Raw genomic sequence first — 27,186 nt, forward strand, 5'->3', positions numbered from 1 at the left:
CCTCCTCTGTCCATCTCTCCATCACCACCCCTCCTCTCTCCATCACTCCATCACCACCCCTCCTCTCTCCATCTTTCCATCACCACCCCTCCTCTCTCCATCTCACCACCCCTCCTCTGTCCATCTCTCCATCACCACCCCTCCTCTCTCCATCTCTCCATCACCACCCCTCCTCTCTCCATCTCACCACCCCTCCTCTCTCCATCTCACCACCCCACCTCTCTCCCTCACCACCCCTCCTCTCTTTGCTACATGGGCTATAAAGAAGATGTGGAGGACGGGGGTGGGGGGTAAACAGAGAGACATAGATGGAGAGAGATGGAGTGATAGATGCTTCGAGCTTCCTACGTTAGGTCTCCACTGGTCCAACCATTTTTATTTTTTATTTTTTTTATTTCACCTTTATTTAACCAGGTAGGCTAGTTGAGAACAAGTTCTCATTTGCAACTGCGACCTGACCAAGATAAAGCATAGCAGTGTGAACAGACAACACAGAGTTACACATGGAGTAAACAATTAACAAGTCAATAACACAGTAGAAAAAAAGAGAGTCTATATACACCACCCCCAGGTGGTGAGGGTAGGTAACAGCAGAGGGAGCACCCCCCTATCCACATCGACGGGACAGTAATGGATAAGGTGGAAAGCTTTAAGTTCCTCGGCGTACCCATCACGGACAAACTGAAATGGTCCAACCACACAGACAGCGACAGGAGGCTGAAGAAATTCGGCTAGTCACCAAAAGCACTCACAAACTTTTACAGATGCACAATCGAGAGCATCCTGTCAGGCTGTATCACCGCCTGGTACGGCAACTGCTCCGCCCACAACCGTAAGGCTCTCTACCTGCCCTCCAGGACACCTACACCACCCGATGTCACAGGAAGGCCAAAAAGATCATCAAGGACAACAACCACCTGAGCCACTGCCTGTGGACAACAACCACCTGAGCCACTGCCTGTGACCTCGCTTCCAGAAGGCGAGGTCAGTACAGGTGCATCAAAGCAGGGACCGAGAGACTGAAAAACAGCTTCTATCTCAAGGCTATCAGACTGTTAAACAGCCATCACTAACATTGAGTGGCTGCTGCCAACATACTGACTCATCTCTAGCAATATATAGGATCCATCCAACTGTTGTTTAATTCTCATTTATATACATTTTTCATAGAAGCTGTTAAAATTATCCTTAATATCGTTGTTGTTTCTAATTACCGCTTTTGTGTCTTTATCTTTTAAAATTACAACTGGTTTAGCATGTATTTGTTTTGTGAGAGCTGTGAGATACTTACCAGGTTTATTTGCCATTAAGTAGTATGCTTTATTTGAGTTTAACTTGTAGTTGTCAGCTTTCTTCAGAAGTAAAATATCGTATTCCTGCTTAAGTTCAGAAATGTTGTTTTCTTCTTTACCTTGTAAAGATTTTTTATGGGCTTTTTCTATGATAGTGATGTATTTTGATTTAATTTTTATTTCAATATCAGATTTAACTTTAGCTGAGTAGGAGATTATCATTCCCCTAATGTACGCCTTAAAGGCATTTGACTAAATTTGACTTTTTTATTACTACGTCTCTCAATCAATATCGAATTTATAATTTGAGTCACCTGCTAAATAATGGTTCCTGTCTGTATTTGATCTAATATAGCATGAATTTTATCTAAAAACACCAGGTTTGCTTTTTAGTTCCGATTCTTCTCCTAATTTACCTAAAAGAAACTGTGGATACGATATATACATTGTACACACATTTGAAGAAAATACTTCAGTTGAAGAAAGACTGCCACTTAAGTACTATGGTTGGTTTGTATTACCTTGTAAATTTAAGAAAAATATAGTGGCTGGTTGGGGTCTATTTCGGGTGACGCACACCTCAAAGAAGTGTGTGATGCCCTCCCAGCAAACAATCCCAATCCCCCGGATAGAGCCCCTCTCCATTCTCACCAATAACCACCATTAAATCTTCATTGTAATGAAAACAAGGAATAATAAAGGTTTGATATCGTTTCCTAATCTGTCCAGAACTCGTGGTCATTTTACCAGGGGTTTACAAGTCATCAAAAAAATACAATGGCATTGTAGAATGTTGACTTTGATCTGAGAGTTCTACAGCTGAAATATTACCATGCGAGGATATGTAGAGTTCTTCTGCTTCACGCCGATCCAATGGCATTGTAGAATGTTGACTTTGATCTGAGAGTTCCACAGCTGAAATATTACCATGCGAGGATATGTAGAGTTCTTCTGCTTCACGCCGATCCAATGGCATTGTAGAATGTTGACTTTGATCTGAGTGTTCCACAGCTGAAATATTACCATGCGAGGATATGTAGAGTTCTTCTGCTTCACGCCGATCCAATGGCATTGTAGAATGTTGACTTTGATCTGAGAGTTCCACAGCTGAAATATTACCATGCGAGGATATGTAGAGTTCTTCTGCTTCACGCCGATCCAATGGCATCGCTCCACATCGTCTGGTGATACATCCACTTCAAGCTCCTCCGATATCAGTTTGATCATGTAGCTGGAAAGGTCCCCTTTTTCCTCGTCTTCCGGTAGGGACAATATTCTTATATTATTTCGTCTCAATCTGTTTTCTAGCTGATCCAGCTAATCTTCTAAAGTTTGCACCTTTGTTTCCAGAAGGCCAATTTTATTGTCTTGATCGTCTACGGGCCCACCATGTATATACATATCTGACAGGCTCTACTTTCCCTTTCAGCAAATATACTTTTTTAACTCCAGATTGTAACAGTTTGTTTTGGTGAGTATTAAGAGCATTGAAAACATGTTTTCCTGGATATCCTTCAGCTGTTCGCTGCTCTCATTTGCATCTCCAAGTTGTTCTTTGTCTTTTCCTCCAAGAGAAGACATGGCTTGTTGTGGTCGAGTCTCAGTGTATCTTTACACACAGATCGTTGTTGTGTATAATGCACTGCTCACTCTCTCCCAGTTACTTGGGGATATATTGATCTATCGATTTTAAGGTCCTGATTTAAACTATGTTGTCTGGCTTACGTAGTATAATCACAGTTTTGACAGTACAAAACTGAGCTACTATCTCCCAATGCGTCCCATCGATACGTGCATGCGCTATCCCAAAGACATGTTCCCATTTTAACCCCAGAAATGGATGATAAAGTTTAAAACTTGATCAAACTGTAGCAGAAGAGAACGAAGCACAATACTCACCAGCTAGTCATCACTGGCACATGGTCCTGCGGCTACAGGGATGGGCTGAGAGGGCTGTTCTATCCTTTAGAAACCTATTTCATGGAGAGAGAGAGAGAGAGAGGAGAGAGAGAGAGAGAGAGAGAGAGAGAGAGAGAGAGAGAGAGAGAGAGAGAGAGAGAGAGAGAGAGAGAGAGAGAGAGAGAGACAGAGAAGGGGGAGTGGTGAGTCTATTAATTCACACCAGTCGTTCGTCTCCTTCCCATAAGTAGTGTGGAGTGCCACAAAGAACCACACACACTCTCATACACACACCGCCAACTTTTACAATGGAGGTGAGAGGGCGGACCTGGAATGGCATTTCAACTGGAGTTTCTTAGGTTTCATGGGGTGGGGTGGGTGAAGGGAGAAAGGGACAGAGAAAAGATGGCTCCCCAACCCCAACTAAATCTCAAACAAGTTCATTGCAGTTAAACATTTTCAAGTAAACCAAATAGTGTAGGCTGACATTTAAAGGCTAATTTACTGTAGTTTAATTTATAGACTTCATGAATATAAATCTGCCAAAGATACAGTATATACCTTCCAGCTGAATTAATCAAACTTGCAGGCTAATATACTGTACAGTTACCATTTGGCCTTTAGGCTTCTGATCTTAAGTTAACACCACAGAGCAAATTGGAACAAAATAGCCTTCCAAAGTTTCTACGGAAACCTCTGTGTGAGGCTCAGAAATCTTGTCCCTCCCACGTTGTCAATTAACAGGATATTTTTTTCTCACTTGAAAAGAAAAGAAGTCGAGAGAAAACCTGTACAACCCTGGCAATTGGCTAAAGCTCTGCTTTGCTGTATAGAACCTAGACTCTAGACGTGTATCCTCTTCCTCTGCTATGTTGTATGCCGCTAAGCAAGCACTTACACTTTGATTCAGTTTTTGAGAAAGTGCCTGTAGCTTGAGTTTAGAGCCATGACGATCAGAGATAAACTGTAGATTGGTGCCTCCTTCTCTGCTAGTTCTGAGGAATTAGTTGTAATACCGCTATTAGGGAGCAAATACAAAAACAGGTGGACCAATTCAAATAGGGATGTCTGGAGGACTTGCTATGGAGATCTTGAATTTGGTTGTAGGCAGCACCACTACAGACAGCCAGTGGTGGGAAAGTTATGGCTGCACAAAGCAAGCAGCCACATTCTCCTGTGTCAACATGGGCTACTGCTCTCTTTCTTCCACCAAATCAAGAGGGCAGAGAATCCTCATCAATACAAAGGCTAACTGGGGTTTTAACATCAGTTGTGTCGAACCTGTTCTACTCAGCCACTGTCACACGCACACACAGACACACACAGACACACACAGACACACATATACACACACAGACACACACAGACACACACAGACACACATAGACACACACAGGCACACACAGACACCTATAGACACACACAGACACACATAGACACACACAGACACACACAGACACACATAGACACACACAGGCACACACAGACACACACAGACACACATAGACACACACAGACACACACAGACACACACAGGCACACATAGACACACACAGACACACACAGGCACACACAGACACACATAGACACACACAGACACACATAGACACACACAGGCACACATAGACACACACAGACACACATAGAGACAGACTGAGACAAACACTTATTCAAACACAACATGTCTGTAAACAAATACATATTTTATTAGAATGACTAGAATGCCCAAACACCAACTTGTAGGAAAACTGAAGAGACAAGTCTGCTGATTCACCTCATTCTTTACTTTTTAAATGTTATTGTATTATTTTATATGATTTCATTGGATATTTTATCAACAATACAAAACATACACATACAAACGACTACATCATACAAACATCACATCTGTCCAGACCCACTAGCCCCCACCCCTATCTCCAGCGCCCACATCACTTTCTGCCACATGGTCTCAAACTGCACCATTCTGTTTCTCTCTGTCACCCACGCTCTCTCCATTTCTTGATCATAAAGTATTAGACCATTACATTGCGTGAACGACGGGAGATTGGCATTTTTACATTTTTTTTAGCTAATTGCTGAGAAGAGTATCATCCTGTTCCCATCTCTGGTTCACAGTGGGACAGGAGGGGACATGTTCTCCACCACCAAACACACACACAGAGAGAGACATGACTACCTTCACTGAATTAAGATTATACACACATGTAGATTTTTTGCATTGGAATTGTTTGAATTCTGCTTACATCACGCTGTACCACAATAAATATAAAGTGCAAATGCAGAGACTCCAAGACCATTGAGTGCTTTCGAAGTGACAGGTTGGTGCGAGTCCACCGCTGGTGTGACTGTCCCCTGTAGGGCCTGGTGTGACTGTCCCCTGTAGGGCCTGGTGTGACTGTCCCCTGTAGGGTCTGGTGTGACTGTCCCCTGTAGGGCCTGGTGTGACTGTCCCCTGTAGGGCCTGGTGTGACTGTCCCCTGTAGGGCCTGGTGTGACTGTCCCCTGTAGGGCCTGGTGTGACTGTCCCCTGTAGGGCCTGGTGTGACTGTCCCCTGTAGGGCCTGGTGTGACTGTCCCCTGTGGGGCCTGGTGTGACTGTCCCCTGTAGGGCCTGGTGTGACTGTCCCCTGTAGGGCCTGGTGTGACTGTCCCCTGTAGGGCCTGGTGTGACTGTCCCCTGTGGGGCCTGGTGTGACTGTCCCCTGTGGGGCCTGGTGTGACTGTCCCCTGTAGGGCCTGGTGTGACTGTCCCCTGTAGGGCCTGGTGTGACTGTCCCCTGTAGGGCCTGGTGTGACTGTCCCCTGTGGGGCCTGGTGTGACTGTCCCCTGTAGGGCCTGGTGTGACTGTCCCCTGTAGGGCCTAGGGCCTGGTGTGACTGTCCCCTGTGGGGCCTGGTGTGACTGTCCCCTGTGGGGCCTGGTGTGACTGTCCCCTGTAGGGCTGGTGTGACTGTCCCCTGTAGGGCCTGGTGTGACTGTCCCCTGTAGGGCCTGGTGTGACTGTCCCCTGTAGGGCCTGGTGTGACTGTCCCCTGTAGGGCCTGGTGTGACTGTCCCCTGTGGGGCCTGGTGTGACTGTCCCCTGTGGGGCCTGGTGTGACTGTCCCCTGTGGGGCCTGGTGTGACTGTCCCCTGTAGGGCCTGGTGTGACTGTCCCCTGTAGGGCCTGGTGTGACTGTCCCCTGTAGGGCCTGGTGTGACTGTCCCCTGTAGGGCCTGGTGTGACTGTCCCCTGTAGGGAGCCTGGTGCCACTGGTACCACAGATAACAATGCTAACACACTGTAACATGGTGCAGCAGGGATGCACTAGACTCAATGGGGGTAATATGGCATTAAGGCGATGTGAAAGAAATGCTTCTTTGCTGGTTGGAAGTTAACACAGCTGGACGATGAATAACCATATACGTTGTAGGTTGGGTTTTCCTTTATTAACCTCATCATGGAGGTTCTTTAAAACTGTCTGAGACTCGTAGACAAATGTAACTTGTGGTATTCATGGATAAGAAATCATAATTACTAGTTAATGGATATGAAAGTCTGAGGAAACTACCGGTGGGCCTATATGTCAGACAAATTAGTTTGACCTGTTCACTTCTCAGTCAGTCCGACTGACTCAGAGCATTATCAATCTACATGCATTCCATTTAGCTTCCTCAGCACTCCTCAGAGCATTATCAATCTACATGCATTCCATTTAGCTTCCTCAGCACTCCTCAGAGCATTATCAATCTACATGCATTCCATTTAGCTTCCTCAGCGCTCCTCAGAGCATTATCAATATACATGCATTCCATTTAGCTTCCTCAGCGCTCCTCAGAGCATTATCAATCTACATGCATTCCATTTAGCTTCCTCAGCGCTCCTCAGAGCATTATCAATCTACATGCATTCCATTTAGCTTCCTCAGCGCTCATCAGAGCATTATCAATCTACATGCATTCCATTTAGCTTCCTCCGAGCTCCTCAGAGCATTATCAATCTACATGCATTCCATTTAGCTTCCTCGGCGCTCCTCAGGGCATTATCAATCTACATGCATTCCATTTAGCTTCCTCGGCGCTCCTCAGGGCATTATCAATATACATGCATTCCATTTAGCTTCCTCAGAGCTCCTCAGGGCATTATCAATCTACATGCATTCCATTTAGCTTCCTCAGCACTCCTCAGGGCATTATCAATCTACATGCATTCCATTTAGCTTCTTCGGAGCTCCTCAGGGAATTATCAATCTACAAGCATTTCATTTAGCTTCCTCAGCGCTCCTTAGGGCACCATCCAACAGCACCAGTACACACACAGCCTCCCAAACTGCTAGAGGAGTGAAGGAGTGGCAGTTAGTGAAGGACTTCATTAAGATTAGAGGAGTACAGAGACAGAGCAGAGCTGCAGTTAGACTGCCTGGGCTGTGCCAACTAGGCACAGGGTTTAAGAGTTCTTCCAGAGTCACCCCTGAAGACCTGCCTGGCGGTCAGTTAGAGTGTTCTGGGGAGAAGCACGGGGGAGAGAGAGGGTGGGTGGAAAAGAGGGAAGGAGGGAGAAAAAGAAAAAGAGAGGGAGATATATATATATATATATATAGAGAGAGAGAGAGAGAGAGAGAGAGAGAGAGAGAGAGACAATTGAATTGTGAGAGAGAGAAAATTGAATTGAGAGAGAGAGAGTAAATTGAATTGAGAGAGAGAGATTACATTGAATTGAAAGAGAGAGCGAGAGGGAGACAATTTAGAGAGAGAGAGATTAAATTGAATTGAGAGAGAGAGAGAGAGAGAGAGAGAGAGAGAGAGAGAGAGAGAAGAGAGAGAGAGAGAGAGACCAAGCGAAATAAACACATCCATTGGAAGTATTGTTCTCTGCGCCTGACTCTACACCCACCACTCCTAGAATTCCGTGACATCGTCACTCAATTCAATGATAACCAGCGCACTTCTTCTGTATGTTGTAAAAGCGTTATATGGTCGCTGCCCATATCATTGCATAGTGCAGAAAATACCCGAGAGTTCAGGAGCCTTGCATTAACAAAGTTAACAATTTCCCCTACAGGGTCCAAAACGTCTTTCAAGCTGTCAGGCATTCCCTTGGCAGCAAAAGACTCTCGGTGGATGCTGCAGTGTACCCAAGTGGCGTCAGTAGCAACTGCTTGCATGCGCGTTACCACTCCACTATGTCTCCCTGTCATGTTTTTTCTGCCATCAGTACAGATACCAACATGAGCAGCAGCTACGTTTGGCTAAATACGGACCGTTAGTGGAATTCCAGCGTAACGGTTAATGTGATTGGATGTTAATTATTTGACTAGGCTACCTGTATTTGACATTGTGTTGTTATTTCACTGAACACTAGATGGTTTAATTTTATTTTTGGCAGGTCTGGTCTGGCTAGGTCTTGTCCAGGAGGCTGGGTCTGGTCTGGTCCAGGAGGCTAGGTCTGGTCTGGTCCAGGAGGCTAGGTCTGATCTGGTCCAGAAGGATAGGTCTGGTCTGGTCCAGGCGGTTAGGTCTGCTCTGGTCTGGTCCAGGAGGCTAGGTCTGGTCTGGTCCATGTGGCTAGGACTGGTCTCGTCCAGGTGGCTAGGTCTGGTCTGGTCTGGTCCAGGAGGCTAGGTCTGGTCTAGTCCAGGAGGCTAGGTCTGGTCTGGTCCAGAAGGCTAGGTCTGGTCTGGTCTGGTCCAGGAGGCTAGGTCTGGTCTGGTCCAAGAGGCTGGGTCTGATCTGGTCCAGGATGCTAGGTCTGGTCTGGTCCAGAAGGCTAGGTCTGGTCCAGGAGGCTAGATCTGGTCTGGTGCAGAAGGCTAGGTCTGGTCTGGTCCAGGAGGTTAGGTCTGGTCTGGTCTGGTCCAGGAGGCTAGGTCTGATCTGGTCCAGGAGGCTGGGTCTGGTCTGGTCTGGTCCAGGAGGCTAGGTCTGGTCTGGTCCAGGTGGCTAGGACTGGTCTGGTCCAGGTGGCTAGGTCTGGTCTGGTCCAGGAGTCTAGGTCTGGTCTGGTCTGGTCCAGGAGGTTAGGTCTGGTCTGGTCTGGTCCAGGAGGCTAGGTCTGGTCTGGTCCAAGAGGCTGGGTCTGGTCTGGTCCAGGAGGCTAGGTCTGATCTGGTCCAGGAGGCTGGGTGTGGTCCAGGAGGATAAGTCTGGTCTGGTCTGGTCCAGGAGGCTAGGTCTGGTCTGGTCTGGTACAGGGGGCTATGTCTGGTCTGGTCCAGGAGCCTACAGTAGGTCTGGTCTGGGAACTCAGGATGAAGTGATGAGCTGAGTTGAGATGACCACAGCAGCGGAGGGCCAGGGGCCACACTCAATAAATCAATGAAAACATGGAGAGCCAGTGCTTTAAAAGGTCAGCCTGACAGAGCTAGACAGTGTCTGCGTCCCAAATGACACCCTATTCCCTATATAATGCATTTGAATTGGGACAAAGCCAGCGTCTTAGCTAGCCTCGTACGAACCAGCTTCCACATCCTGAAACCATAGTATCACCTTGACGAGGGAACTTATACATTACAGGGTTCTGCTATTCTCCCTCCCAGTGGTCTGTCCCTGTAAAACAAAGTCCTATATCTCAGATAGTCGCCTGTGTTGGCAGAGGAACATTGTTTCCAGAAGAGTGTCTCAGGCCTTTCATCAAAGCTCTTGACAGCAGGTTAACAACCCTACTGAAACCAACGATCACACCATGACAGGACTACGGAGCAAAGCTCACTCTCTCTATATCCCTGTCTCTCTTTTCTCAATCTTTATTTTTCTCTCTCTCTCTCTCTCTGTCTCTCTTTTCTCAATCTCTCTTTTTTTCTCTTTCTCGCTCTCTCTCTCTTTTTCTCTCTCTGTCTCTTGAGCTCACCGGCAGTAAAATACAGCAGCTCATTATAAACTGCACAGGCACTTGTGTAACCGCACACTAGTGAAGGAGTGAGTGAGAGAGCGTGGACAACAAGTCCGAGCTTGTGGATACAGAGGGAGGCGTGTTCAGACTGGCTAACTAAATCCTCCCCTTTGCAGTGTGTTTCTGTCTCTTCACCTCCACTCAACTGTGTGTTTCTGTCTCTCCACCTCCACTCAACTGTGTGTTTCTGTCTCTCCACCTCCACTCAACTGTGTGTTTCTGTCTCTCCACCTCCACTCAACTGTGTGTTTCTGTCTCTCCACCTCCACTCAACTGTGTGTTTCTGTCTCTCCAACTCCACTCAACTGTGTGTTTCTGTCTCTCCACCTCCACTCAACTGTGTGTTTCTGTCTCTCCACCTCCACTCAACTGTGTGTTTCTGGGCTGCTGAAGACGGGAGACTGCAAGGGCACACACACACACACACACACACACACACACACACACACACACACAGCTCGAACACCAGCCTGCCAATCCCGAATTACCTCCAGATAAAACATTTAAATTAATTCCAATGTCTCCTATCTGCATCATCACAGCCACTTAAATTAGGTTTAAAACAGGTTTAAAATGAAATAAAAAACAAAACAAAGAAGTTTCCTGTGAAAGGCCAATCTCTGCTTGAGGTAATGAAGGGAAGCGTACATCAGACAGCATCTCTCTCTGCATCCCAGAGGCTGAGCGATGTTTTACACGTCTCCACGGTGATCTCACAGTGCTATCACACTGTTCCCAGCATGATGGTGTGCTATGAGGGGGGATTTACCCAAGCACCGTTTGTGTGTGTGAACCCACCTCCTCCATCACCCACCCACCCACCCACACCCACACACACACACACACACACACACACACACACACACACACACACACACACACACACACACACACAGTCCTAAGGCTGCTGATTTCAGGACTGTGCTAGCGGAGTAAACATTACAACACTAGCACTGTGGATGGATAGGAGAGGGGGTCTGGTAAGCATCTAGCCTGCAGTACTGTAGCCTGGCTGGTTTGATTACAGTTTGTAGTGGGCTCAGAGGGGAGGTGGACTGTAGCCATCACTGTGTGATTATTATATGCTGACTGCAGTGACTGGTTACTCAGGTAACACTATTATCAAGCAGGCTGATCCATGATGTTGTTTCAGCAAAAGCCCAGTGAAAAGTTTACGCAGTAACTTAGAGTCAAGGTATCCTTGACACAGATCAAATCACCTGTGTTATGTACTGTAGTTATTACATCTCCATTATGATTTGTTCCACCCGTCTCACTCCCTTTCTCCCCTTTGATAAAAAAACTGAAATCTCCTAACAACAAGGGCTCCAAATACCAAATGTTAACATTACTCGATCCATTCCTCCAGGTTTCCCACAGACCTGGATCAAGCCCACATACCTGGATCAGGCCCACAGACCTGGATCAGGCCCACAGCTCTGGATGACACAGAAACTTGTCTGATATGCTGCGGCCCAGGCATATCATCAGAATGTTCCATGTTTTCCAATCGTCCCCCATGGAGCTCCTCCAGGCTTCAGGATCTGGGGCATGCAGTCAGCAGTCAAGGCCCAGAACAAAAAGCCTGCCTGGGGGATGAGGAGGCAGGGTGTGGTGCGGAGAGGGAACACTGCAATAGCTGGGCCAGCAGAGACCACCTGGAGGGGGGTACCAGGCACCGCTCCGCTCAGCCCTGTTCTGTTCAACCTGCCTTCCTTCCACCGCTGGCCTGGAACTAGCCGCAGTTGGAATGGAGAGGGAGCATCAGTAATTACGACCCACAACTGAGGTTGTAACAAGACTCAGCACCTGGGAAAGAGAGTGGGTGGAGAGGAGAGGAGGACGCAGTGTGGCTAACAGTACCTTACTACAGGGGGAATCAGTATACATCTCATAGAGAAAGCCTAGTGTGCGGTCAGAGAACTTGTAATGAATATGCAGAGCAGACCTAAGACAAAGCTTCCATGGCTTGCTGTGCTAAGAGGCTCACTTGTCACTCCATGAGCGACAGTTTACTTTAAGTGAGATCTGCTACACAGGCCAGAGACAAAATGAAGAGTTTATTTCCAAAATTGTATATTTAAGCAATAAGGCACAAGGGGGTGTGGTATATGGCACGACGCATCACAGACACAGCCCTTAGCCGTTGTCATGCCCTGACATTAGAGAGCCTTTTTATGTCTCTATTTGGTTTAGTCAGGGTGTGATTTGGGGTGGGCAATCTATGTTTTGTTTTCTATGATTTTGTGTTTCTATGTTTTGGCCGGGTATGGTTCTCAATCAGGGACAGCTGTCTATCGTTGTCTCTGATTGGGAACCATACTTAGGTAGCCCTTTTTCCCTACTTTCGTTGTGGGTAGTTAACTTTGTTTGTGGCATTAATGCCCTGTAAGCTTCACGGTTGTTTTTTCGATTGTTGTTTTTGTTGGCGAAAATTTGAAATAAAAAGGAAAATGGACCGCAAAACCCACCAATGGCCCAGAACGATAGTGTTCCTGAGGTTCAAGAAGCAAGGGAGCGAGTGGTCGCATCCGCACTTCGGTCCGCAGGTAGTATAACTTTTCATTACATTTCATTACATTTCATTATAGTACAACGGTTTGATTTGTCTAATCTTAGCAATTTCTTCTTAGCTAGCTAACATAGCCGTCTGAGGACAGTTGTATCAAAGATAACTTGCAGTTTTTACAACAACAGGACATCATCGTGTGAATTGACAACAATGACAGATGAATCGAGGGACAATCAATGTGGAACAACATGAACGTAGTCTCCACATGAGACTAAGGACAAAGTGAGGGAAATGATCTCTGATAAATTGAAGATGGACCACGCATCCGCGCGATAGTACATTTCTCACATAGTACAACGGTTTGATTTGTCTAATCGGTCTGCAGGTTGTATAACTTTTCATTACATTTCATTACATTTCATTATAGTACAACGGTTTGATTTGTCTAATCTTAGCAATTTCTTCTTAGCTAGCTACATAGCCGTCTTTGTATCAAAGATAATTGCGTAATTATCGTATTTCTCGGTTTCGGTCGTCCTCCTATCTGCCCAGCAGCTAGCCAGCTAGCTAACGTTCACCGTCTACCGTAGCACTGTAGTAACTATCACACTCAACTGAACGACTTGATTAGTGTAGTGTTAGCTAGCTACATAGTTGTCTTTGCTGTCTTCGTATCCAAGATAATTGTGTAGTTTAGAGTGTGTAGTCTTAGAGTGACTATCTTAATTTACCGAGGTTAGCTAGCCAGCTATTTGTCGTCCTTAACGTAGGAGTCACTCCTAGCTAGCCAACAGCTAGCCAACGTCTACTGAATAGAACTTTCGCATTCCGGTCGCATTCCGCTTCGCTCCACAGGTAGTATCACATTTTCATTTCATTTCATTACAGTCCCAACGGTGTGATTTGTTTGATCGTAGCTAGCTACATAGCTAGCTACATGGCCGTCTTTGTTTCAAAGATAATTGTGTAGTCTAGAGCGATTTTCTAGGTTAGCTAGCCAGCTATTGTCGTTCTTTTAACGCAACGTAACGTAATCAACACTGCTAGCTAGCCAGCTAGCCCCCGAATAGCAGCATTGTAGAAACTTTACACTCAACGGAACGACTTGTTTAGTGTAGTGTCAACAACGCAGCCACTGCCAGCAGCCTACAAAGTCAACAGCAGCCACTGCCAGCTAGCCTACCTCAGCAGTACTGTATCATTTTAATAATTTTAGTCAATTAGATTCTTGCTACGTTAGCTTAACTTTCTGAACATTCGAGACGTGTAGTCCACTTGTCATTCCAATCTCCTTTGCATTAGCGTAGCCTCTTTCTAGCCTGTCAACTATGTGTCTGTCTATCCCTGTTCTCTCCTCTCTGCACAGACCATACAAACGCTCCACACCGCGTGGCCGCGCCACCCTAATCTGGTGGTCCCAGCGCGCACGACCCACGTGGAGTTCCAGGTCTCCGGTAGCCTCTGGAACTGCCGATCTGCGGCCAACAAGGCAGAGTTCATCTCAGCCTATGCCTCCCTCCAGTCCTCGACTTCTTGGCACTGACGGAAACATGGATCACCACAGACAACACCGCTACTCCTACTGCTCTCTCTTCGTCCGCCCACTTGTTCTCGCACACCCCGAGAGCTTCTGGTCAGCGGGGTGGTGGCACCGGGATCCTCATCTCTCCCAAGTGGTCATTCTCTCTTTCTCCCCTTACCCATCTGTCTATCGCCTCCTTTGAATTCCATGCTGTCACAGTTACCAGCCCTTTCAAGCTTAACATCCTTATCATTTATCGCCCTCCAGGTTCCCTCGGAGAGTTCATCAATGAGCTTGATGCCTTGATAAGCTCCTTTCCTGAGGACGGCTCACCTCTCACAGTTCTGGGCGACTTTAACCTCCCCACGTCTACCTTTGACTCATTCCTCTCTGCCTCCTTCTTTCCACTCCTCTCCTCTTTTGACCTCACCCTCTCACCTTCCCCCTACTCACAAGGCAGGCAATACGCTCGACCTCATCTTTACTAGATGCTGTTCTTCCACTAACCTCATTGCAACTCCCTCCAAGTCTCCGACCACTACCTTGTATCCTTTTCCCTCTCGCTCTCATCCAACACTTCCCACACTGCCCCTACTCGGATGGTATCGCGCCGTCCCAACCTTCGCTCTCTCTCCCCGCTACTCTCTCCTCTTCCATCCTATCATCTCTTCCCTCTGCTCAAACCTTCTCCAACCTATCTCCTGATTCTGCCTCCTCAACCCTCCTCTCCTCCCTTTCTGCATCCTTTGACTCTCTATGTCCCCTATCCTCCAGGCCGGCTCGGTCCTCCCCTCCCGCTCCGTGGCTCGACGACTCATTGCGAGCTCACAGAACAGGGCTCCGGGCAGCCGAGCGGAAACGGAGGAAAACTCGCCTCCCTGCGGACCTGGCATCCTTTCACTCCCTCCTCTCTACATTTTCCTCCTCTGTCTCAACACACTGTCTGAACGCACCAATTTGTAAGTCGCTCTGGATAAGAGCGTCTGCTAAATGACTTAAATGTAAATGTAAATGTCTCTGCCACTTTCTACCACTCTAAATTCCAAGCATCTGCCTCTAACCCTAGGAAGCTCTTTGCCACTTTCTCCTCCCTCCTGAATCCTCCCCCCCCCCCTCCTCCCTCTCTGCAGATGACTTCGTCAACCATTTTGAAAAGAAGGTCGACGACATCCGATCCTCGTTTGCTAAGTCAAACGACACCGCTGGTTCTGCTCACACTGCCCTACCCTGTGCTCTGACCTCTTTCTCCCCTCTCTCTCCAGATGACATCTCGCGTCTTGTGACGGCCGGCCGCCCAACAACCTGCCCGCTTGACCCTATCCCCTCCTCTCTTCTCCAGACCATTTCCGGTGACCTTCTCCCTTACCTCACCTCGCTCATCAACTCATCCCTGACCGCTGGCTACGTCCCTCCCGTCTTCAAGAGAGCGAGAGTTGCACCCCTTCTGAAAAAACCTACACTCGATCCCTCCGATGTCAACAACTACAGACCAGTATCCCTTCTTTCTTTTCTCTCCAAAACTCTTGAACGTGCCGTCCTTGGCCAGCTCTCCCGCTATCTCTCTCAGAATGACCTTCTTGATCCAAATCAGTCAGGTTTCAAGACTAGTCATTCAACTGAGACTGCTCTTCTCTGTATCACGGAGGCACTCCGCACTGCTAAAGCTAACTCTCTCTCCTCTGCTCTCATCCTTCTAGACCTATCGGCTGCCTTCGATACTGTGAACCATCAGATCCTCCTCTCCACCCTCTCCGAGTTGGGCATCTCCGGCGCGGCCCATGCTTGGATTGCGTCCTACCTGACAGGTCGCTCCTACCAGGTGGCGTGGCGAGAATCTGTCTCCTCACCACGCGCTCTCACCACTGGTGTCCCCTAGGGCTCTGTTCTAGGCCCTCTCCTATTCTCGCTATACACCAAGTCACTTGGCTCTGTCATAACCTCACATGGTCTCTCCTATCATTGCTATGCAGACGACACACAATTAATCTTCTCTTTCCCCCCTCTGATGACCAGGTGGCGAATCGCATCTCTGCATGTCTGGCAGACATATCAGTGTGGATGACGGATCACCACCTCAAGCTGAACCTCGGCAAGACGGAGCTGCTCTTCCTCCCGGGAAGGACTGCCCGTTCCATGATCTCGCCATCACGGTTGACAACTCCATCGTGTCCTCCTCCCAGAGCGCTAAGAACCTTGGCGTGATCCTGGACAACACCCTGTCGTTCTCAACTAACATCAAGGCGGTGGCCCGTTCCTGTAGGTTCATGCTCTACAACATCCGCAGAGTACGACCCTGCCTCACACAGGAAGCGGCGCAGGTCCTAATCCAGGCACTTGTCATCTCCCGTCTGGATTACTGCAACTCGCTGTTGGCTGGGCTCCCTGCCTGTGCCATTAAACCCCTACAACTCATCCAGAACGCCGCAGCCCGTCTGGTGTTCAACCTTCCCAAGTTCTCTCACGTCACCCCGCTCCTCCGCTCTCTCCACTGGCTTCCAGTTGAAGCTTGCATCCGCTACAAGACCATGGTGCTTGCCTACGGAGCTGCGAGGGGAACGGCACCTCAGTACCTCCAGGCTCTGATCAGGCCTTACACCCAAACAAGGGCACTGCGTTCATCCACCTCTGGCCTGCTCGCCTCCCTACCACTGAGGAAGTCCAGTTCCCGCTCAGCCCAGTCAAAACTGTTCGCTGCTCTGGCCCCCAATGGTGGAACAAACTCCCTCACGACGCCAGGACAGCGGAGTCAATCACCACCTTCCGGAGACACCTGAAACCCCACCTCTTTAAGGAATACCTAGGATAGGATAAAGTAATCCTTCTCACCCCCCCCCTTAAAAGACTTAGATGCACTATTGTAAAGTGGCTGTTCCACTGGATGTCATAAGGTGAAAGCACCAATTTGTAAGTCGCTCTGGATAAGAGCGTCTGCTAAATGACTTAAATGTAAATGTAAATGTTCAAGTACAAGGTAGCTATTCTGGAAAGAGTCAAGAACGTTAGAGGAACGTATATCTTCCTAATGAAGTCACTGAAACCCTTAACAAAGAGTTGCAGTCTGTTTTGGAATCGGTGGCCAGTAATAAACTGGTCCTGAATATCTCTAAAACTAAGAGCGTTGTATTTGGTACAAATCATTCCTTAAGTTCTAGACCTCAGCTGAATCTGGTAATGAATAGTGTGGCTGTTGAACAAGTTGAGGAGACTAAATTACTTGGCATTCCCTTAGATTGTAAACTGTCATGGTCAAAACATTTTGATTCAATGGTTGTAAAGATGAGAACGTGTTCTCAGTCAACTTACCTGGTAAAATAACGGATAAATAATTAAAATAAAAGATGGGGAGAGGTCGAGCCGTAATAAAGAGATGCTCTGCTTCTTTGACACCACACTCCAAAAAGCAAGTTCTGCAGGCTCTAGTTTTGTCTTATCTTGATTCTTGTCCAGTCGTGTGGTCCAGTGCTGCAGGAAAAGACCTAGTTAAGCTGTACTCTGGCCCAGAACAGAGCGGGAGATTATGTTCTTAATTGTAATCAGAAGGTGGATATAAATAATATGCCTGCCAGTCTCTCTTGGCTAAGAGTTGGGGAGAGACTGACTGCATCACTTCTTGTTTTTATAAAAAACATTAATGTGTTGAAAATCCAAAATTGTTTGCATAGTCAACATACACACAGCTCTGACACACACACTTACCCCACCAGACATGCCACCAGGGGTCTTTTCACAGTCCCCCAAATCCAGAACAAATTCAAGAAAGCGTACAGTATTATATAGAGCCATTATTGCATGGAACTTCCTTCCATCTTATATTGCTCAAATAAACAGCAAACTTGGTTTCAAAAACAGATAAAGCAACACCTCACGGCACAACGCCTCTCCCCTATTTGACCTAGAACCTATGATACCTATGAATATGGTCTTAGGCCTCCCTGGTTCGCAGTAGAAGTCCCTCTGCCACTCAGTCATACCACTCAGTTGTCTTAGAGACTCATTTGATTTCTCAGCTGACAGCCAGAAAAGGAGGGGAGAGGTGAAGCAAGGTAATGTAATATAAAAGGCTGCAAGGTGATTCATCTTCCTTGTCTGTGTCTGGCCTTCAGGTGGACTGGGCCCAGCCTCAGATGTGAAAGACTGTCTGACGCTGTTGAATAAAAACAAAGGACTTTGGGTAAACTCCACTGGGAGATAGTGAGGGAGGACTTGTGTGCCTCAAACAGCGCAGGCCAGTGAGAGAAAGATAGATTGGTGTATAAGAGAAGGACAGAGAGACATCAAGGGACATCAAGGGAATGGGCTAAATAACTAAATAAACAACACTAAATAAACTTCAGTTAGTGCTAAACACGGCTGATAGAATCTTGACTAGAACCCAAAAGATTTGATCATATTACTCTAGTGCTAGCCTCTCTACAATGGCTTGTGCTACGGTCACAAGACGCAGGCCTCCTAACTGTCCCTAGAATTTCTAAGCAAACAGCTGGAGGCAGGGCTTTCTCCTATAGAGTTTAATTTTTATGGAATGGTCTGCCTATCCATGTGAGAGACGCAGACTTGGTCTCAACCTTTAAGTCTTTATTGAAGATTCATTTCTTCAGTAGGTCCTATGATTGAGTGTGGTCTGGCCCAGGAGTGTGAAGGTGAACGGAAAGGCACTGGAGCAACGAACCACCACTGGGATTTTCTGCCTCAAACCCTATTACAGGGGCTGAGTCACTGGCTTACTGGTGCTCTTCCATGCCATCCCTAGGAGGGGTGCGTCACTGATGTGATCTTCCTGTCCGGGTTGGCGCCCCCCCTTGGGTTGTGCCGTGGTGGAGATCTTTGTGGGCTATACTCGAACTTGTCTCAGGATGGTAAGTTGGTGGTTGGAGATATCCCATCTAGTGGTGTGGGGGCTGTCTTTGGCAAAGTGGGTGGGGTTATATCCTGCCTGTTTGGCCCTGTCCGGGGGTATCATCGGACGGGGCCACAGTGTCTCCCGACCCTCCTGTCTCAGCCTCCAGTATTTATGCTGCAATAGTTTACGTGTCGGGGGGCTCGGGTCAGTATGTTATATCTGGAGTATTTCCCATCTTATCCGGTGTCCTGTGTGAATTTAGTTATGCTCTCTCTAATTCTCTCTCTCTTTTTCTCTCTCTTTCTTTCTTTCTTTCTTTCTTTCTTTTTCTTTCTTTCTTTCTTTCTCTCTCGGAGGACCTGAGCCCTAGGACCATACCTCAGGACTACCTGGCCTGATGACTCCTTGCTGTCCCCAGTCTACCTGGTCGTGCTGCTGCTCCAGTTTCAACTGTTCTGCCTGCGGAAATGGATTGATTGATTGGACCAAAATCTACCAAAGAGAGAGGAATATGAGAATATAAAGAGAGAGAGAGAGAGAGAGAGAGAGAGAGAGAGAGAGAGAGAGAGAGAGAAAGACAGACATATCGTGAAATGGGGGCAAAGCGAGACAGTGGAGGAGGAGGCAGACAGACAGAGAATCAGACTTATCCTTCCAGACTTTAAAAAGGGGGATGGCACCCAATTCTTTATCTTTTCCTTTCTTTTCACAAACTAGAATTCAAAACCTTTAATCATCAACTTGAGGAACATCAAACCATTTAATGGAATGATTGAATCATTTCATGTTTACTTCCAGAGACTCATCATTCATACATGCCATTTGCTTAACGACTCTTGAAATTAAAGCACTTAGCAATTAACATTGAATAGACGAGCCAAGTGACAGGTTGAAATGATATGTGACATACTAAAGTAGGCCATTCATTTGGGTTCAAAGAGAACATATCCTAAGGGGTAATATAGAGACAAAGAGCTTGAGAAGTATGTTTTTGTGTGTGTGTGTGTGTGTGTGTGTGTGTGTGTGTGTGTGTGTGTGTGTGTGTGTGTGTGTGTGTGTGTGTGTGTGTGTGTGTGTGTGTGTGTGTGTGTGTGTGTGTGTGTGTGTGTGTGTGTGTCTTGGGCTTTAAAACATTGATAATGGCTGCGGTATTAAACCTCAAACAATATGTCATAGTTGGAGCTAACTTTATTTGCTTTTCTCTGACTTGCCTTGTCCTCTCTGTTCCCTGTGGAACTTTAAACAGAAAACACAGAGGGGAACGTAATATAATATTAACACATAGATTTCATCAGCAATGCTTTGGAGTTAAATTACACACACGCACACATACACACACGCTATGACTCAATCAAGGTTCACGTCCTCCCACTGTCTGTCTGTCTGTCTGTCTGTCTGTCTGTCTGTCTGTCTGTCTGTCTGTCTGTCTGTCTGTCTGTCTGTCTGTCTGTCTGTCTGTCTGTCTGTCTGTCTGTGTCTGTCTCTGTCTGTCTGTCTGTCTGTCTGTCTGTCTGTCTGTCTGTCTGTCTGTCAACAGACGAGATGAAAGACCACAGACGATCAAACACAGACCAGATCAAACTCCCACTAACTGTCACCTCACAGCTCTCTGATGGGTCTTGAATGGCCCCCTGTTCCCTATATACTTGGCTGCTTTTGACTAGGGCCCATAGTGTCCATTATATCGTCCACTATATAGAGAATAGAAGGTCATTTAGGACGCCCCCACTTATTGCAATCAATGGTAACCCCATTTCACTGACTTTAAAACAAAAAGGCACTACTCCTCTGAAAACAGTTATTCTCCTCTGTCTATGCTGCCTGTCTGGAGTCTTATAAACTAAGTGAAACACTTAAATGATGAAATTGAATTGAAGCCACTGAATAAAGTGCCAATCCAATAAGTAATTACCGTCAGAGAGAGACAAGGGCTCAATGGTGAGGGAGGACGTGCTCAGTGGTCGACTCTCTTTCCCCAGTAGACATGACTGCAATTAATGACCTAGGATAAATCACTTAGAGAGAAAACAGTCAGGCTTGTGTCCCAAATAGTACCTTGTTCCTTATGTAGTGCACTACTACAGTAGTGCACTTATATAGGGCAGAGGGTGCCTTTTGAGACACGTCCTTAGTCCAAATTGAACACAATTAAAGTAAGACCATCAGGATCTGGATGGTTCTAACAAATCACCACTGGCCCTTACTTATCAATTACAATCTGCCCAGAAACTTCAGGTCCAAACTAAAATCCACTTTCTTGTGATTACATGGTAAAACCAGGCATCAAATCGAACACCACTAGATTAGAATAACATTTTTATGATTGACAAAGATCATTGATCTGTTCAATAGATTTTATGAAATCCACCGATTGAGTGACAAATCATAGTTTTCCATCAAGGCATAGTTTGAACACAATCTTTTCCCCCTTAAAAACGAGTTTTCACTTCACTTGGAGTTGGATTCCAAAGTAGTTGCCTCAGGTGTGTAAATCACTGAGACTGCCCGCCATAAGGGAAAAGTTCTGGCAGAGGAAGAGAGAGAAAGAGTGAGATGTGGAGAAGGAAGAGAGGGTGCACACCATAAGGGAAAAGTTCTGGCAGAGGAAGAGAGAGAAAGAGTGAGATGTGGAGAAGGAAGGGAGGGATAGAAGAGGAGGATGACACACAGCAGAGTGGGGTCCTTTACTCATTGTGAGTGTGTCCTGGCAGGTTGCAGTGCCCCTGAGGGCTGAGCCAATGATTTGTATATACACTAGATGACAAATAGGGGGGGTTGTGTTGACGCCACCATGCCTCCATCTTGGCACTCCACCATCGTTGAAAAAAAATATTCTCGAAGCTATAGAAATGCATTTATTAATGTCTACATTCGTGTTGCAACATTTATTATATCACAGTCATCTTAATGCATACTTTTAAATTATATTATGTGAGATAAATATAAAAATACAACAAAACAATTGTGATTACTAATGTTACTGTCCCCACTACAACTCAAAAATACTTAAATACAAGTCATTTTGTCCTTGAAACATTTAATTGAAGTACTGTAGAACTCCATTCATTTCTATGGAAGACTGCTCCTACTGGGGAGTGGCAATATGGCCAACCGGTGGCTTCAAAGCCTCTCAATGACCAATACATATCATCAGTAATTGAGGGTTTATATACAGAGCAGATACACTAGATCTCCGAAGGTGTCACCACACACACACACACACACACACACACACACACACATACACACACACACACACACACACACACACACACACACACACACACACACACACACACACACACACACACACACACACACACACACACACTAACCTGGCTTCAGTCAACTCTGAAAGCCTGTGAGACACTACAGCTCTGACCAGGAAAGCTGGTCTGGTCTGGCATTGCTTGGCTGCAGCCTCACTTGGCCTGCCTCCAGCATATCATACAAGTCTCTCCTGCTGCGCTGTGACAGCAGCTGTTTGATGCTGAGGGGCTGGGGAGGGGAGGATTGCAGAGAAGGCAGGTAGTATGGAGGTAGGTGGGGGTAGTGTGTGTATGCGTGCATGCGTTTGTGTGTGTCATCTAGTGCCAGCATCTACTGTCAACGCCATAGTTAATACTTCACAGAGCTGATATGGACTCAGGGGGAAAGGAGAGCTAATTAACACGGAGATCAAATGCAGGGTTTACATTGTGATACATAAATCTCCACCAGCCAAGCCTCGTTAGTGGAGGAGAGCCAAAGACATATATCAGGTGACTAGCGTCTCACCTGTAAATACGCATTTACTGTGATGAAAAACTTTTCGACAAAGTAACTGGAAAACAATTGGAGCGAGACAGACAAACAAACACCAACGCGCACCTACATCTCTGACTCAGTACTTAACTCCAGAAGTGTTTACCTTTCAGAACGACACAAAGCCATTGAACAGTCATTTGAATTGTCTGCCTTGCGTTGACATATTTGATACACCTCTCAAAGGAGGAAGAGAGAAAAAGTTTGACACAGCATAACACCAGTGCAAAATGGCTGCCTGAGTCTTTAACAACCCTCCTGTTTTACGTCTGGTTTATTCCTCTCACAACAGTAGCACAAGAACTCTGTCATTTTCCAAAGCTTAATGAATAGGAGCGTCGAGGTAAAGTCGAAGAGCAAGTTGCCGCCATCACCATTATCATCACCATCATCATCATCACCATCATCATCACCATAACCATCATTATCACCATCATCACCATCATCACCATCATCATTACCATCATCATCATTATCACCCTCATCATTACCATCATCATCATCACCATCATCACAATTATCATCATCGCCATCATCATCATCACCATTATCATCATCACCATAAACATCATTATCACCATCATCATCAACACCATCATCATTACCATCATCATCATTATCACCAACATCATCATCATCACCATTTGTAGACTGCTGAGGGTAGCCTCTGCTCCTCGCCAGCAAAGAAGGGGGTGCATCATAGAGAGTGTGTGTGTGTGTGTGTGTGTGTGTGTGTGTGTGTGTGTGTGTGTGTGTGTGTGTGTGTGTGTGTGTGTGTGTGTGTGTGTGTGTGTGTGTGTGTGTGTGCGTGTGTGTGTGGTTGTGTTTGTGTGTATTGGACTCCACCCTAACCCACTCAGTGCTGAGAGAAGCACTGTTTTTGACCCCCAGTTTAGAGGTGAGAGGGGAGACTCATACAACGGAGGAGGTCAGGGTAGAATCTGAAGTTTCTATACATTCCCATGACAACTATACAAGTAAGGCTTACTGCCTTGACACAGTGGGGTACCCTGGACCCACATTTAAGTCTTTGTCATGCAAACTTCAAAGTTTAAGATGTCTTCAAAACCACATAATGATAAACAACATTAGAAGGGAAGGCTACCTTATTCCTAGAAACTAATTCAACACCAGGTATGTCCTGCTCTACCATATGGGAGTCTCTCAAAGCATACCTACGTGGCCAAATTATTTCTTATACAGCCAACCAAAACAGAGTTCGCTCTCAGCGACTTCGGGACCTGAGCGAGTCCATAGCCACACTGGATGAGAAGTATGCTACGGATCCTTCCTCTGATCTGCATAAAGAGCGCCAACTACTCCAATCTGAATTTGATGAGCTTTCTACCAGGCAAGCTGAACAGTTATTCTTGCGAGCTCGATACAAAGTCTATGAACAAGGCGACAAGGCCAGTAAACTCCTTGCGCATCAGATCCGTAAATCTGAGGCCTCACGTTTAATCCCACAAATAAGGACCCCGTCTGGTGCCACCACAGTTATACATAAAGAGATCAATGATCAATTTAAACTATTTTACTCTGCGCTATACACCTCTGAATCCCCTCAAGACCCCTTGCTGATTGACTCCTTCTTTAATGGCTTGAATATGCCTTCAATTGATACAGACTCCCATGACTGTCTAGAAGAAGAATTTACGCTTGAGGAGATTGCAACAGCAGTGTCCGCAATGAAAAGTGGTAAATCACCGGGTCCGGACGGTTTTCCAACCGAATTTTACAGGACGTTTTCTGGTCTGCTTTGCCCATTCTTGTCTCGATTATTTGCAGAGTGCCTCAATACTTCAAAGCTACCGCCTAGTCTTTATCAGGCTTCAATTTCATTACTACTAAAGAAAAACAAAGACCCCCTGGAATGTGGATCCTATCGCCCAATGTTGCTTTTAAACTGTGATTACAAAATCCTAGCTAAGCTTTTAGCCATCCGTATGGAAGGCTTGCTGCACCAAGTAATACACTCTGACCAGACTGGCTTTGTGAGAAATAGGCATTTATTTTTCAATATTAGGCGCCTTATGAATATACTGTACTCCCCAGCGTCGGAGGACCCGGAGGTGGTGGTCTCATTTGATGCCGAAAAAGCTTTTGACCGCGTTGAGTGGGATTACCTAACAGCTGCCCTTTATAGATTTGGCTTTGGCCCCAAATTCATTGCGTGGATAAAGATTCTTTATTTTTCTCCCATGGCTTCGGTACGGACTAATAACTTGTCCTCTGACTATTTTCCCTTGCACCGCGGATCCAGACAGGGTTGCCCACTCTCCCCCTTGTTGTTTGCTTTGGCAATCGAGCCTCTCGCCACTGCACTACGCTCTAATGATGCCATTCAAGGAATAATCAGGGCGGGCTGGGAGCAGAAAGTCTCGCTATATGCTGACGACCTCCTTTTGTTTATCTCCAACCCCGATACCTCATTGCCACGTACCCTATCTGTTCTTAAAAAGTTTGGATCAATCTCAGGGTACAAGCTGAATCTAGGCAAGAGTGAGCTTTTTCCAGTAAACAAGGCTGCTTTAAAGTGCTCTTTTACAAGTTCTCAGTTTAGGATTGTCCGGGATCAATTCACTTACTTGGGAGTAAAAGTGACAAGGAAATATTCAAATTTGTTTCAGGAAAACTTTGTTGCTCTAGCAGACAGATTGAAACAATCTTTTACTTTTTGGAATTCGCTACCCCTTTCTCTTATCGGAAGGATTAATGTCATTAAAATGAATGTGTTGCCCAAATTTTTATATTTATTTCAATGTTTACCCATTTTTATTCCAAAATCTTTTTTTAATTCACTGGATCAAACATTCATGCATTTTATTTGGGATGGCAAGGTACCACGGATTGGTAGAAAACATTTACAGAAGCCTAGGTCATTGGGGGGGTTTAGCTCTACCAAATTTTCAGACATACTACTGGGCTGCAAATTTCAGAGCCGTTCTAAACTGGCTGCAGACTGATCCTACTGGCCCTAGACCACTCTGGGTCTAGATGGAGTCTGAATCGTGTAAACCTGCAGCACTTTCCTCTGTGCTGTGCTCATCTCTCCTAGTGTCCCTAGGCAAAAGGTGTGTCAACCCAATTGTAAAGCAGTCTCTTAAAATTTGGAATCAGTTCCGTTTAGCCTTTAGCCTCCGAGGCTTTTCTCTATCAGGCCCAATCAATCAGAACATTTTATTTCCTCCATCTTTGAATGATGGGGCTTTTGGCATTTGGCACTCACTAGGCCTCTCCTCGCTAGCCCAATTATTCTTTGATGATACATTTGCCTCTTTTTCTCAGCTGCAGGAAAAGTTCAATCTCCCCCAATCCCACTTTTTCCGCTATCTCCAGACTAGAAACTTTGTCAGGGCTAACACACCTGGATTTCCCAATAGGCCTGCGAATACAGCTATAGAGAGCATCTTGGAGCTGAACAAGCTTCCTAGGGGCGCAATTTCAGATGTATATGCAATCATTAATGACTTACAGAACCCTTCTTTGGTGCCTTTAAAGACTCGATGGGAAAAGGATTTTGGGGGGGGGGGACTTGGGGAAGACGCCTGGGAATCTGTGCTGCACAGGGTGCACTCGTCCTCTTTTAGCACTAGACACAGCCTCATTCAATTCAAGGTGGTTCACCGTATCCACTGGTCGGGGGCCAAACTTGGAAGAATATTCTCTGATTTTGATCCTACCTGTGTGAGATGTAAAGTGGAACCAGCCACACTGTTGCATATGTTTTGGGGCTGTCATAAACTGTAAGGTTTCTGGGAATTAATATTTAAATGTTTCTCTGATATATATGACACAGTTATAGATCCGTCTCCCCTTACAGCCCTTTTTGGAGTACTGCCCATGGGTACCCCCCTATCAAGAATCCAGTCGGACACTGTTGCTTGTACAACTCTTTTAGCTAGATGGCTAATACTACAGAACTGGAAGATGGCAGCTCCCCCATCTTATAAATATTGGGTGAGAGATGTGCTCTCTGAAACTAGGAAAAAATCAATTCAATTCACGTGGGAACCCCAAACTGTTTGATGAGGCTTGGGCTCCATTCCGGTCTTACTTTAAACAGTCCATCCTCTGATGGCATTCCAATTAATACTAAAATAAGTCTGTGACTTAAGGGTTGGAGGAGCCTCTCTCTGTGTTTTTGCTGGGGGGGGGCATTAAGGTCCATGTGCTTATTGATTGTGATCCGCAGATGCCTTGTTCATCTTGCTCGGGCAAAGACTGAAGTGTGAGCTTGTTTTCCCCAGTTATTTTTTACATTTTGTTCACGCCTACATGAATAATCATTTTTTAAAAATATTTTAAAGCATTGTAAACTTTTTTTCTGTCCAGTGGATGGTCGGTCTGTGGCCATGACTCTCTGTGAGTGGTTGCATTTCTCCACCCTTATCCCTTGACTGTTTACAGGAACAATGGTGAGGTGTTTGCTCTGTCCCTGTACT

At 46.1% G+C, this 27,186-nt stretch overlaps 1 protein-coding gene across 5 annotated transcripts in view; it reads right to left on the reverse strand.

The window, feature by feature from the left end:
• The window catches only part of LOC115130065 (semaphorin-5B-like), a 326,138-nt gene that overhangs the window by 277,711 nt on the left and 21,241 nt on the right, over positions 1-27,186 (reverse strand). For all 5 annotated transcript variants that reach the window (XM_065018604.1, XM_065018613.1, XM_065018596.1 and 2 more), the window contains exon 2: positions 3,192-3,265. The gene's annotated coding sequence lies outside the window, so the exon portion shown is untranslated. The remainder of the gene's footprint in view (positions 1-3,191; positions 3,266-27,186) is intronic.

The sequence above is a fragment of the Oncorhynchus nerka genome, linkage group LG1 (genome assembly GCF_034236695.1).
Source record: "Oncorhynchus nerka isolate Pitt River linkage group LG1, Oner_Uvic_2.0, whole genome shotgun sequence".
Taxonomy (NCBI): domain Eukaryota; kingdom Metazoa; phylum Chordata; class Actinopteri; order Salmoniformes; family Salmonidae; genus Oncorhynchus; species Oncorhynchus nerka.